We start from the raw sequence: 14,124 nt of genomic DNA on the forward strand, positions 1-14,124 counted from the left end.
TGTATCATTTATATCAAATTCTTTTTAAGTTGCCAATATCCCTGAGTCTGTACTTAGTAGGAAATTCACCAAGGGTTGATATTGTCTGCTGATGTTCGTTGTAATAAGCTTTTTATGTTGTCTGATGCAACAGAAATGAGATGTGTGGATTTCAGTTGATTGACGATCTCAAACAAGTTAAAACAGCTAACCGGTATATACAGTGCAGAGCTAACCATTTAAAGGACCTGCCTTTTGGCGTTACAGTTAGTGAATTTGGTTCTGAGTCACATGACTATGTCCTGCCACTTCACTTATTAGCATCCTAAGATCTTAAAGGGACATCACTCTTAAATGCAATCACACAATATCCCCCTTCTTTCCAAAGATAAGTCTCGCATGCTAAAAGTAAAAACATATAATATTAAATGACATCAAAATTATTTACATATAGATAGAGATTGTGAACTTTACAAATATAGAGGCTAAAAAGTCCATATATCGTCTCGGTGGTTTGACAACTCTTGCTCAGGGAATTTGTGTCTCATCCGTTGCTGTTCTTTATGAAATTTCTCCCTCTCTGCATTCAGTTTCTGTTGCTTTGCCTTCAGCCTGCTTACATACTCTGTTGCTTTTCTCAAGGTGACCGCTTTTGGGGCCTTATCATTCTTGGAAAATTCTGGCACCTCATCTCCAAGAGCCAACAGATAATGCTTCAACTCATTTCTCTTCTACCTTTTCAGGACATTGTGTGTCTGTTGCCTCTCCTCATCCTCCATTTCTGAAGGCTTGGGTCTCAAGGTTGAGCACTTGTTGGGGAAGGAGTACTTGACCTCATGGTGACACCTGTCTGTTCTGGCTCGTTGTGGTGCTGGCAATTCTCCAGGAAGCAGAAGTGATAGTGCAACATAGTTGTGCTGTTGCTGGATTTCCAGACTGCACTGTTTGATGCTGGTCAGAGTCTGCAGGTGGGTTCCAGTCCTTCGAGATTTCCGCTTGGCAAAGCTCTCATAGATGGTTATGATGTTGAGGTCCTTACACGCTGGTAGTCCTGCCACTGCTGGTCCGCTCATGTCTACTAGATTAAAACATTTGTGGTTTCCATGCCGACTTGCCATATTTATATTGCATTGTTAATGTCCCACTGCTTGGCAGTTGTTGGTTGTATCGAGAGGGGGCACAATTCTCGATTTAGTCTTCGGTAATGAAGTTGGATAAGTGGATGAAGTAGCAGTAGGTGACCATTTTGGAGATAGTGACCATAATACAGTCAGTTTTAGCATAATCATGGAAAATTTTAAAAAAATAAACAAACCATGCCCACATCTCCGACCTCCATATACACATTCCCTTTAAAAAGAAAAAGAAAAAAAGGGTGGCACAGTGGTGCAGTGGTTAGCACTGCAGCCTCACAGCTCCAGCGACCTGGGTTCGGTTCTGGGTACTGCCTGTGCGGAGTTTGCAAGTTCTCCCTGTGACCGCGTGGGTTTCCGTTGGGTGCTCCGGTTTCCTCCCACAGCCAAAGACTTGCAGGTTGATAGGTAAATTAGCCATTGTAAATTGCTCCTAGAGTAAGTAGGTGGTAGGAGAATGGTGGGGATGTGGTAGGGAATATGGGGTTAATGTCATTATCTCTTTAACTTTTGCCACCTTATCTCGAGAGACAATGGGTAAGCGCCTGGAGGTGGACAGTGTTGTGTGGAGCAGCGCCTGGAGTGGCTATAAAGGCCAATTCTAGAGTGACAGGCTCTTCCACAGATGCTGCAGAAAAGTTTGTTTGTCGGGGCTGTTACACAGTTGGTTCTCCCCTTGCGCCTCTGTCTTTTTTCCTGCCAACTACTAAGTCTCTTCGACTCGCCAGACTTTAGCCCCACCTTTATGGCTGCCCGTCAGCTCTGGCGAATGCTGACAACTGACTCCCACGACTTGTGATCAATGTCACAGGACTTCATGTCGCGTTTGCAGACATCTTTAAAGCGGAGACATGGACGGCCGGTGGTCCTGATACCAGTGGCGAGCTCGCTGTACAATGTGTCTTTGGGGATCCTGCCATCTTCCATGCGGCTCACATGGTCAAGCCATCTCAAGCGCCGCTGACTCAGTAGTGTGTATAAGCTGGAGATGTTGGCCGCCTCGAGGACTTCTGTGTTGGAGATACGGTCCTGCCACCTGATGCCAAGGATTCTCCGGAGGCAGCGAAGATGGAATGAATTGAGACGTCGCTCTTGGCTGACATACGTTGTCCAGGCCTCGCTGCCATAGAGCAAGGTACTGAGGACACAGGCTTGATACACTCGGACTTTTGTGTTCCGTGCAAGTGAGCCATTTTCCCACACTCTCTTGGCCAGTCTGGACATAGCAGTGGAAGCCTTTCCCATGCACTTGTTGTTTTCTGCATCTAGAGACAGGTTACTGGTGATAGTTGAGCCTAGGTAGGTGAACTCTTGAACCACTTCCAGAGCGTGGTCGCCAATATTGATGGATGGAGCATTTCTGACGTCCTGCCCCAGGATGTTCGTTTTCTTGAGGCTGATGGTTAGGCCAAATTCATTGCAGGCAGCCGCAAACCTGTCGATGAGACTCTGCAAGCACTCTTCAATGTGAGATGTTAAAGCAGCATCGTCAGCAAAGAGGAGTTCCCTGATGAGGACTTTCTGTACTTTGGACTTCGCTCTTAGACGGGCAAGGTTGAACAACCTGCCCCCTGATCTTGTGTGGAGGAAAATTCCTTCTTCTGAAAACTTGAACGCATGTGAAAGCAGCAGGGTGAAAAAAATCCCAAAAAGTGTGGGTGTGAGAACACAGCCCTGTTTCACGCCACTCAGGTTAGGAAAGGGGTCTGATGAGGAGCCACCATGTTGAATTGTGCCTTTCATATTGTCATGGAATGAGGTGATGATACTTAGTAGCTTTGGTGGACATCCAATCTTTTCTAGTAGTCTGAAGGGACCACGTCTGCTGACGAAATCAAAGGCTTTGGTGAGATCAATGAAAGCAATGTAGAGGGGCATCTGTTGTTCGCGGCATTTCTCCTGTATCTGATGAAGGGAGAACAGCATGTCAACGGTCGCTCTCTCTGCACGATAGCCGCACTGTGCCTCAGGGTAGATGCGCTCGGCCAGCTTCTGGAGCCTGTTTAGAGCGACTCGAGCAAAGACTTTCCCCACTATGCTGAGCAGGGAGATTCCACGGTAGTTGTTGCAGTCACCGCGGTCACCTTGGTTTTTATAGAGGGTGATGATATTGGCATCGCGCATGTCCTGAGGTACTGCTCCCTCGTCCCAGCACAGGCATAGCAGTTCATGTAGTGCTGAGATTATAGCAGGCGTGGCACTCTTGATTATTTCAGGGGTAATGCTGTCCTTCCCAAGGGCTTTACCGCTGGCCAGAGAATCAATGGCATCACTGAGTTCCGATTTGGTTGGCTGTATGTCCAGCTCATCCATGACTGGTAGAGGCTGGGCTGCATTGAGGGCAGTCTCAGTGACAACATTCTCCCTGGAGTACAGTTCTAGGTAGTGCTCAACCCAGCGGTCCATTTGTTTGCGTTGATCAGTGATTATGTCCCCTGATTTAGATTTGAGGGGGGCGATCTTCTTGATGGTTGGCCCAAGAGCTCTCTTAATGCCATCATACATTCCTCTGATGTTTCCGGTGTCTGAGGCCAGCTGAATATGACTGCATAGGTGTTGCCAGTAGTCGTTTGCGCAGCGCCTGGCTGTTCTTTGTGCAGTGCTTCTGGCTGCTTTAAGTGCTACGGATGTTAACTCACTGGGGGCTTTCTTGTAGTTCAACAGTGCAACGCGCTTAGCAGCTATGACAGGTTCCAGCTCTTCAATATGAGATTGAAAACAATCTGCATTCCTCTTCGCACGTTTGCCGTAGGTGGTCAAAGCTGACTCATAGATGGCGTCACTGATGTGGGCCCACTTGGTCTCAGCATCCCCTGTGGGAGTGTTTTGAAGGGCTGTTACAAGTGAATTTAGAAATTTTTGTAACAGCTGTGGGTGAGAAGTTCTGTTCGTGTTGATGCACGGGTGGCCCTTCTGCTTGGAATGATGCAACTTCTTTGGTCTGAGTCTAACCTTGCTGCACACCAGGGAGTGGTCGGTGTCGCAGTCCACACTGTGGAAGCTGCGTGTGATTTGAACACTGTTTAAGGCGGCTCGCCTTGTGACAATGAGGTCGAGCTGGTGCCAACGACGCGATCTTGGGTGCCTCCATGAAACCTGGTGACAGGGTTTAGTGTGAAAGAACGAGTTGGTGATGCAGAGATTATGATAGGTACACAACTCAAGCAGTCTCCGCCCGTTCTCATTCATCCTTCCAACGCCATAGCGCCCAAGGCAGGAGGGCCATGAGTCATGGTCGGCCCCAACCCTGGCATTAACGTCCCCCAGCAGGAATAGGTGTTCGGTGTTGGGGATGCTGCTAATGATGTTATGGAGTTGCTCGTAGAACTGATCTTTAGCTTCAGGTGGGGAGCAGAGTGTTGGAGCATAGATGCTGAGTAGGTGTACTGGACCAGAGGTGGTGAGCAGTCGGATGGACAGTATGCGTTCCGAGCCATTTGAGGGAGGCTCTATCATGCTGAGCAAGGAGTTTCTGATGGCGAAGCCCACTCCATGCTGTCTTGGTTCTTCAGGATCCCTACCCTGCCAGAAGGTGGTGTAGTCTTGCTCTGCTAGAGATCCACTCGCGGGGAGGCGTGTCTCCTGAAGTACTGCAATGTCTACATTGAGTCTACTGAGCTCGTTGTTAATGATGGCGGTCTTCCGAGAATCATTGATTTGTGTAAGGTCTTCTGACAGGCCAGGACACATAGTTCTGACGTCCCAGCTTGCAAAGCAAAGGGCTGGTACCTTCTTTCCTTTTTTCGTGTTGTTTGGTGCAGTGTTTCAGTCCACCTTTCATGTACTGATAAAACATCTTTGGGTTTTCCTTGATTTGACCTCTCAATAATTTTTCATGTCCTCTCTTTGCTTTCCTAATTTCCATTTTTACTTCACCCCTGCACTTTCTATACTCCTCTGGGCTTTCTAAAGTATTAAGTTTTTTGTGACCGTCATAAGCTTTCTTTTTCTGTTTAATCTTACCCTGGATGGTTCTGGATAACCAAGGGGCTCCAGATTTGGCGGTACCACTCTTTATCTTTGTGGGGTAATGTCTACACTGTGCCTGTAAAATCTCACTTTTGAATGCCTTCCACCGGTTTGCCATTGATTTTCAAATAGCTGTATCTAGTCCACTTTCGCCAAGTCACACCTCAGCTTCATAAAATTTGCCTTCCTCCAATTTAGAACTTTTACTCCTGTTTTATCTTGGTCCTTTTTTTTAAGTTTAGAGATACAGCACTGAAACAGGCCCTTCAGCCCACCAAGTCTGTGCGACCAACAACCACCCATTTTATACTAATCCTACATTAACCAAGACAGCATGGAGTGGGCTTTAAGAGAGATCTTGGGCCAACCATCAAGAAGATCGCCCCCTCAAATCTAAATCAGGGGACATAATCACTGACCAACGCAAACAAATGGACCGCTGGGTTGAGCACTACCTAGAACTGTACTCCAAGGAGAATGTTGTCACTGAGACTGCCCTCCATGCAGCCCAGCCTCTACCAGTCATGGATGAGCTGGACATACAGCCAACCAAATCGGAACTCAGTGATGCCATTGATTCTCTGGCCAGCGGTAAAGCCCTTGGGAAGGACAGCATTACCCCTGAAATAATCAAGAGTGCCACGCCTGCTATAATCTCAGCACTACATGAACTGCTATGCCTGTGCTGGGACGAGGGAGCAGTACCTCAGGACATGCGCGATGCCAATATCATCACACTCTAAAAACCAAGGTGACCGCGGTGACTGCAACAACTACTGTGGAATGTCCCTGCTCAGCATAGTGGGGAAAGTCTTTGCTCGAGTCGCTCTAAACAGGCTCCAGAAGCTGGCCGAGCGCATCTACCCTGAGGCACAGTGCGGCTTTCGTGCAGAGAGAGCGACCGTTGACATGCTGTTCTCCCTTCATCAGATACAGGAGAAATGCCGCGAACAACAAATGCCCCTCTACATTGCTTCCATTGATCTCACCAAAGCCTTTGATCTCGTCAGCAGACGTGGTCTCTTCAGACTACTAGAAAAGATTGGATGTCCACCAAAGCTACTAAGTATCATCACCTCATTCCATGACAATATGAAAGGCACAATTCAACATGGTGGCTCCTCATCAGAGCCCTTTCCTAACCTGAGTGGCGTGAAACAGGGCTGTGTTCTCGCACCCACACTTTTTGGGATTTTCTTCTCCCTGCTGCTTTCACATGCGTTCAAGTCCTCTGAAGAAGGAATTTTCCTCCACACAAGATCAGGGGGCAGGTTGTTCAACCTTGCCCGTCTAAGAGCGAAGTCCAAAGTACGGAAAGTCCTCATCAGGGAACTCCTCTTTGCTGACGATGCTGCTTTAACATCTCACATTGAAGAGTGCTTGCAGAGTCTCATCGACAGGTTTGCGGCTGCCTGCAATGAATTTGGCCTAACCATCAGCCTCAAGAAAACAAACATCCTGGGGCAGGACATCAGAAATACTCCATCCATCAATATTGGCGACCTCGCTCTGGAAGTGGTTCAAGAGTTCACCTACCTAGGCTCAACTATCACCAGTAACCTGTCTCTAGATGCAGAAATCAACAAGCGCCTGGGAAAGGCTTCCACTGCTATGTCCAGACTGGCCAAGAGAGTGTGGGAAAATGGCGCACTGACTCGGAACACAAAAGTCCGAGTGTATCAAGCCTGTGTCCTCAGTACCTTGCTCTTTGGCAGCGAGGCCTGGACAACGTATGTCAGCCAAGAGCGGCGTCTCAATTCATTCCATCTTCGCTGCCTCCGGAGAATACTTGGCATCAGGTGGCAGGACCGTATCTCCAACACAGAAGTCCTCGAGGCGGCCAATATCCCCAGCTTATGCACACTACTAAGTCAGCGGCGCTTGAGATGGCTTGGCCATGTGAGCCGCATGTAAGATGGTAGGATCCCCAAAGACACATTGTACAGCGAGCTCGCCACTGGTATCAGTCTCACCGGCCATCCATGTCTCCACTTTAAAGACGTCTGCAAACGCGACATGAAGTCCTGTGACATTGATCACAAGTCGTGGGAATCAGTTGCCAGCGTTCGTCAGAGCTGGCGGGCAGCCATAAAGGTGGGGCTAAAGTGTGGCGAGTCGAAGAGACTTAGCAGTTGGCAGGAAAAAAAGACAAAAGCGCAAGGGGAGAGCGAACTGTGTAACAGCCCCGAGAAACAAATTTTTCTGCAGCATCTGTGGAAGAGCCTGTCACTCTAGAATTGGCCTTTATAGCCACTCCAGGCGCTGCTCCACACACCACTGACCACCTCCAGGCGCTTACCCATTGTCTCTCGAGATAAGGAGGCCAAAGAGAAGAGCAACAGGATCACGGAGGAAAGGGTAGGGCCCATCAGAGATGTAGAAGGGAACTTGTGCTTGGATGTAGAAGATGTGGGCAGGGCTCTTGATGAGTTTTCTTGTCTCTGTCTTCACAAGGAGAGGGCTGATGCAGACATTGTAGTAAAAGAAGAGGAGTGTGAAATATTAGATATGATAAGAATAATGAGAGGAAGTACTAGAGGGTCTGACATCCTTGAAAGTAGATAAATCGCCAGGGCCGGATGGATTGTATCCCAGGTTGTTAAAGGAAGCCAGGGAGGAAATAGTAAATGCGCTGAGGATCATCATCAAATCCTCACTAGATACAGGCGAGGTACCAGAAGATTGGAGGTCTGCGAACGTTGTACCATTGCTTAAAAAGGGTGTGGGCGATGAGCCAAATAATTATAGGCCAGTCAGTCCGATCTCAGTGGTGGGTAAATTATTAGAATCAATTCTGAGACAGGATAAACTGCCACTTAAAAAGGCATGGATTAATCAGGGATAGGCAGCATAAATTTATTCAATGAAGGTTGATTGAATTTTTTGAGAAAGTAACAAGGAGGATTGATGAGGGTAGTGCAGTAGACGTGGTCTACATGGATTTTAGTCAGGATTTTGACAAGGTCTCACATGGCAGACTGGTCAGTAAAATGAAAGATCATGGCATACAGTGGAATGTGGCAGGTTGGATCCAAAATTGGCTCAGTGACAGGAAACAAAGGGAAGTGATCATCGGATGTTTTTGCGATTGGAAAGCGGTTTCCAGTGGCATTCCACAGGGCTCACTGTTGGGTCCCTCGCTGTTTGTGGTATATATTAATGATTTGGACTTAAATGTGGGAGGCATGATTGGGAAATTTGCAGATGACACAAAAGTTGGCCGAGTAATTGATCGTGAAGAGGTAGACTCCAGAATTATATCAATGGTTTGGTTGAGTGGGCGGAAAAGTGGCAAATGGAATTCAATCCAGAGAAGTGTGAGTTAATGCATTTGGGGGAGGGGGGGCGGAAATAACGCAAGGGAATACACAATAAACGGGAGGATATTGAGAGGGGTAGAAGAAGTGAGAGACTTTGGAGTCCATGTCCACAGGTCCCTGAGGTGGCAGGACAGGTAGATAAAGTGGTGAAGAAGGCAGATGGAATACTTTCTTTTATTGGCCAAGGTATAGAATACAAAAGCAGGGATGTAATGTTCAAACTGTATAAAATGCTGGTTAGGCCACAGCTGGAGTATTGAGTACAGTTCTGGTCACCACATTACAGGAAGGACATCATTGTCTGTAGAGAATACAGAGGAGATTTACAAGGATGTTGTCAGGGCTTGAAAGTTGCAGCTATGAGGAAAGATTGGATCAGTTAGGGTTGTTTTCCTTAGAACAGAGGAGGCTGAGGGGTGACTTAATTGAGGAGTACAAAATTATGAGGGGCCTAGATAGAGTAGACAAGAAGGACCGGTTTCCCCTAGTGGAGAGGTCAATTATCAGAGGGCACAGATTTAAGGTGATTGGTAGAGGGATTAGAGGGGACATGAGGAAAAACTTGTTCACCCAGAGGGTGGTGGGAGTCTGGAATTCACTGCCTGGATCAGTGGTGGAGGCAGAAACCCTCATCTCTTTTAAAAGGTACCTGGACATGCACCTGAAGTGCTGTAACCTGCAAGGCTACAGACCAGGTGCTGGAATATGGAATTAGATTAGGCGCCTAGTTTTTTCAGCCAGCGCAGACACGATGGGCTGAATGTCCTCCTTTTGTGTCATAACTTTTCTGTGGTTCTTTCATTGATTTCCAACAACTCCGGTACATATCTTTGAGGATTCAGACTGGTAGGATATTTGCGCTAGCGCCGGTGTCAATCTTGACCCTGAGTGTATGTTTGCCAGCTTTCTTTGGGCACGTGATATTGATAGTGGTGAAAGCTTCCAGTTATTGGACTTCATCAATATGCTCTGTCAGATTCACAATGTTGAATGCCTGTTCCTTTTCTTTCTGAGAATTGCTTCTCTCTGAGTCTTGTCTCAGGTCTGCTTCGCTGTTGTCCTCGTTTATTTCCTTGCGTTTACGCAGGTATTTGGTGCTTTCTTTGCTGCTGTTGCCCTGTTTTCTGTTTGCCTGTGTCTTGCCATGATTTCTGACTGCATCTTTGGAGCCAGAATTTCTACATAGGCGGGCCCAGTGTCCTTTTGCACCGCATGCCTTGCACAGGTCTCAATGCAGGGCAATTTCACTGTGAGTGGGACAGACCGCACTTCTCTCACAGCTTGCTTGCTCTTTTTGAACTAATTATGGTGCTGATACTGATGGCTGCACTTAGTGCTTGCAGGTGCTGTTGTTCAGCGACAATGGCTTCATATTTCCTGTTATCTTTCAGTCGTGCATCAATGCTGTGACCTTTCTTTCTCTCCCAAGAGGTCCTTCTGAAATGCTTCATTGGGCATTGATACGACCACCAGCTCCATTATTCGGTCTGACAGCTCAACTTCTGAAAAATCGTATTTGTTACCCTTATTATGGCATCTGCTGACGAACTGGTCTTTTGATTCCTGTGGCTTTTGCCTGCAGGACATCAATTCTGGGCAGTGAATTCTAAAATTCACTCTTAATCTGAGTTGATCTTCCAGCACTTTCCATATCTTTGCAGGATCTTTCTGGACCTCTTCAGATATGCCTGAGGTATTGATTGTGTGTAATCCCTCATTTCCAATCGCTGTCATTATTTTTACTGCCTGTTTTTCTGGTTCTGCAATGACTTGGTCTGTAAAGCACAATTGCATTCTTTGTTGGAACAGTTTGAACTCAGATAGGATATCCAAGACTTTCCAGTTCATACTGGGAAAATTGCTATCCATGTTCCCGCTGCTCTTTTGCTTTAACCTTGCTTTAAGGACCTGCGGCTGTGACTCTGTACTTGCTTCCTTTTTTTAAAAAAAACTCTTCTTTAGGCTGGACTGGCAGGTTTGATTGACAGGGGCAGCTTTTCTGTATATCTGGCTTCCAGCACTCCAGTCTGTTTGTTAATACAGCTGTGCAATAGGCATTTCAAGTGCTTTTTTTAGGGTTTGTTTATGCAGTTCAATAGGCAATTCTTCACACTTGAATAGTTTGAGTTTTCTTTTAAACTCTGGCTGAGTGAATGACAGCTCTTCATGCTGGAGTGATTTAATGGGTTTCTTTGTATAACTCTCGTTGCGAGCTGCATGAATGGAGGATTCCCGCATTTTTTGTTGTCTGGTGACTCCTGTAATGGCCCTGACCTGATCAACCTGGAGGAGCCTTTGAAAACAATCGATCAGTTGGAGATGGGGATTGGGTTTTCCCTTTTTTTAAACTGAGCCTTTACAAATAATCAACTTTGCTAGCACCTCAAAGCCATTTTTTTTAGCTGGGGTTCCAGTACCGACGGCACACTGACTCACCTGATCACAGTGATTGATTTGATTTGCAGCCTGTCATTCAGCTCTGTCTTCTACAGCTGGAGGTGAGTTTATTTTTCTTTACATTGTTTGGGCCAGTGTTTCTTTTAACTAGTTCTGATGAAGGTTCACTGACCTGAAACGTCAACTCTGCTTCTCTCTCCACAGATGCTGCCAGTCTTGCTGAGTATTTCCAGCATTTCTTGTTTTTATTTCTTTTCACTTACTCTCTTTTAGCTGTAGGTAGTTTTTAAAGCTGTTTTCCTGCAGTCTTCATCTTGGATTTTGTCTTCTCACCATAGCTGCCACCATGTAATGAGAAGCTTTTTATGTTGGTCTGATACAACATAAATGAGATGCATGGAGTTCAGTTAATTGAAGATCTCAAACTGATTTACTTACAGTGCAGAGCTAACCATTTACGAGACCTGCCTCTTGGTGTTACAGTTAGAGTGAATCTGGCTCCAAGTCACACGACTATGTCCTGGCACTTTACTCATTAGCATACTAAGATCTTAAAGAGGCATCACTCTTAAAGGCAATCACACAACAGTTGTCCCACTGCCGTGTCTGAAAGCAGGAGCCAACCCTGCTCTGGCAGGCGAATGAACCCTGGGCGGTATTTTGCCGGCAGCTGCCAATTAAGAGGCCGCTGCCGGGGCTGCCATCCATTTGAGGACTGCGGCCCACCCCCGAGAGCAGCTGGTCCAATCAGAGGCTGTTGGCAGTGGCCGTTGCTGAGGCTGCATCACCAGGGAGAGGTCATCTAAATGATGAGGCCTCCTTGAAGAGTGGTGAGTTTGGTTGGGGGAAGCCAGGCAGGCGGGCCCCAGCAATCGGGGGGAGTGATGGTGCTCTGGCGGCACCGTAGCTGCAGGGACAGTCATTGCCGCCGGGGGCCCCTCCTTAGGCCATGGAGCGCCCAACAAGGAGGGCTCCTAGAACCCACTGGGAAGTTGCCAGGGTTTACCTGATGGTTTCCCCATACAGTGGGATGCCTTCCCGACATGGGCAAAATGCCCTCAGGGATAAGAAGTGGCCCTTAATTGGCCACTTAAATGGCTCAATTGGCTGGTGGTGGATGGTCAAGCCTCTAAGGTTCCCACAGCTGGCAATATGCCATGGCAGTGGAAAGCTGTCCGGCTCCTCTCCCGATGCCTCCCATTGTAATGTCAGCCCTCCCGCCTCTCAACCTGTCTCCAATGGACTGGGATAATTCAGTCCCAAGATTTTGCTGCCAATGCATTAATTGCCATTGTGGAATTTCCCATTATTTTACTTTCTTTAAAAATAGCTTTTCAGGCTAAAAGCAATCTGGCGAGTGCTGCACAGGACATGGAAATCCTGTATGTAAACATCATTTTACACCATGTCTGTTGCAATGTGGTCTTAAACTGTATAGTGCACAGCCATTTTCCCTCTTTCCACATTTGGAATTTCTGAACCGCTGGAAAAAAATCCCAAAGTGCATTAAAGACATCTGGTGGTAGTGAGAGGTACTCCGGGTACAAACAAAACTCCCCATGAGAATGAATGTCCATGTCAGGACAACAGCCTTCAGGAAATTGCAGCATTTACAGTTGTAAACCCAAGGTTCCATTGTAGATGGGTACACGATGAAATGATTGCATAAATGTGTTGGTTTTAGCCACGTACAATATATTTTTTTGTGTACCTAATTCCACTAAAACGGATTGATTTCCCTCTGCATCAGATGCAAAGTGATAACATGTGGCACATATTGGACCAGATATTGCTGAAAATATAACAGGGGGCTGAACAATGTGTGCTGTTAGTAATGTGCAAGTTGGCCAGCAACTTGTAGTGAAGCAGAAATACCCCACCATTTGCAAAGTTAGCTGCGTGAAAACAACATCTCATACTTGACTGCCCCGTGATTTTCATGAAGTTGCTGGAATTGTACATTAATTGCCCATTACAATCACTGCAGAAAGTTAAGTCTAGTAACTTGCAGTGTAAGTACTCTATTATCAATATAACTTGTCAATTGCAAATCAACCCCTCCTGTCCAGAAAGTTAACTGTTAAAAGTATGGAGTCTCATGCCTTCAGATTGTTAATTGTTTTAGGAGATTTTAACAATGTTACACTTTAAATTGCATTTTTCTTTCCTCTCCTTTCTCTCTCAATTCAACTGTTCTTTCTCTCTTTATTTCTCTTTCGGTATCTGATTTGATATTGAATTTACCCACTCTAATTTACCCTCTTTCGTGGTGAGTTTTATTTCACAATCCTTAATTTTAGGTTAAGGAGATGCAGTGCTTTTGCCTTCATTCACTAAGGTCCCAACTGCCCTCTTGCCCTTACTGTACTGTTATCAGCTCACGTTTCCAGCAACATTTGGGCAAAAAATTCTAAAAATTAAGGGCTGAATTTTAAGAAGCCCTCAACATCATGACCTGTGGTGGGGGTTGCTGAGTACTTCCAGCACTTTTTGTTTCAGATTTCCAGCATCTGCAGTATTTTGCTTTTATAATAGTTGAGTTTTGGATAAGAGTTTACAGAGGGTGGACAAAGTGAGGCTACCAACAGAGCATTCAAATAGTCAACTGTGTAGGTGATAGGTATATGGAGCAAGTAAAACATCGAGATTATGAACAGTCTAGTTCAGTATGAGACGATGGCTGTGAGGGACATTAAATTAGCGACAAGGGTAAGTTAAGAAGTTTATGGCAAGGTGACGGCTTCAGTTCTTCCCGATGCTTAACGGGAGCATTTTGTGGTTCATCCACAACCGCCTATTGGACACTCTGATAATACAGAGGTAGTGAAGAGAGAGAACTATATATCAGCATAACTGTGGAAGCTAACCCCATGTCTAAAGATGATATTACAAGAGGAAGATGAGGGAGGGCATAGATATTCAAAATGTACATATATGCACACTTCAAATTGGTGCAGCAATCCATGATTTTTTAAAAAGCTTTTTGTCCAACGTTGTGATACAGTTCAATAAATCTCCCCTTCGTCATTGTCTACCAGAAGAGGTATTAGAGGATGGGGCTAAAATTGTGCTGTATGACATTAGTGACGAATGCGTAGTCCTATGTAATAACTTCATCTACCATGTTCGCTTTAAATAAGCATGTTAACCGCTTTAGGTAAAATGTCCCAGAGCTTCACACAAATGTGTCAACATGTTTTACTAATCTAGCATTGTGTGATTTCAACCTCTTTATAAAAAAAAAAAAGTGGGAAGAAAAGTTTTTCATGAAGTGAAGAAAAGACAGAGAGCACCTCTTCAAAGTGATGTTACATATTCTTTGCAAT

Source organism: Heterodontus francisci, chromosome 16 (assembly GCF_036365525.1).
Source record: "Heterodontus francisci isolate sHetFra1 chromosome 16, sHetFra1.hap1, whole genome shotgun sequence".
NCBI classification, from domain to species: Eukaryota; Metazoa; Chordata; class Chondrichthyes; order Heterodontiformes; family Heterodontidae; genus Heterodontus; species Heterodontus francisci.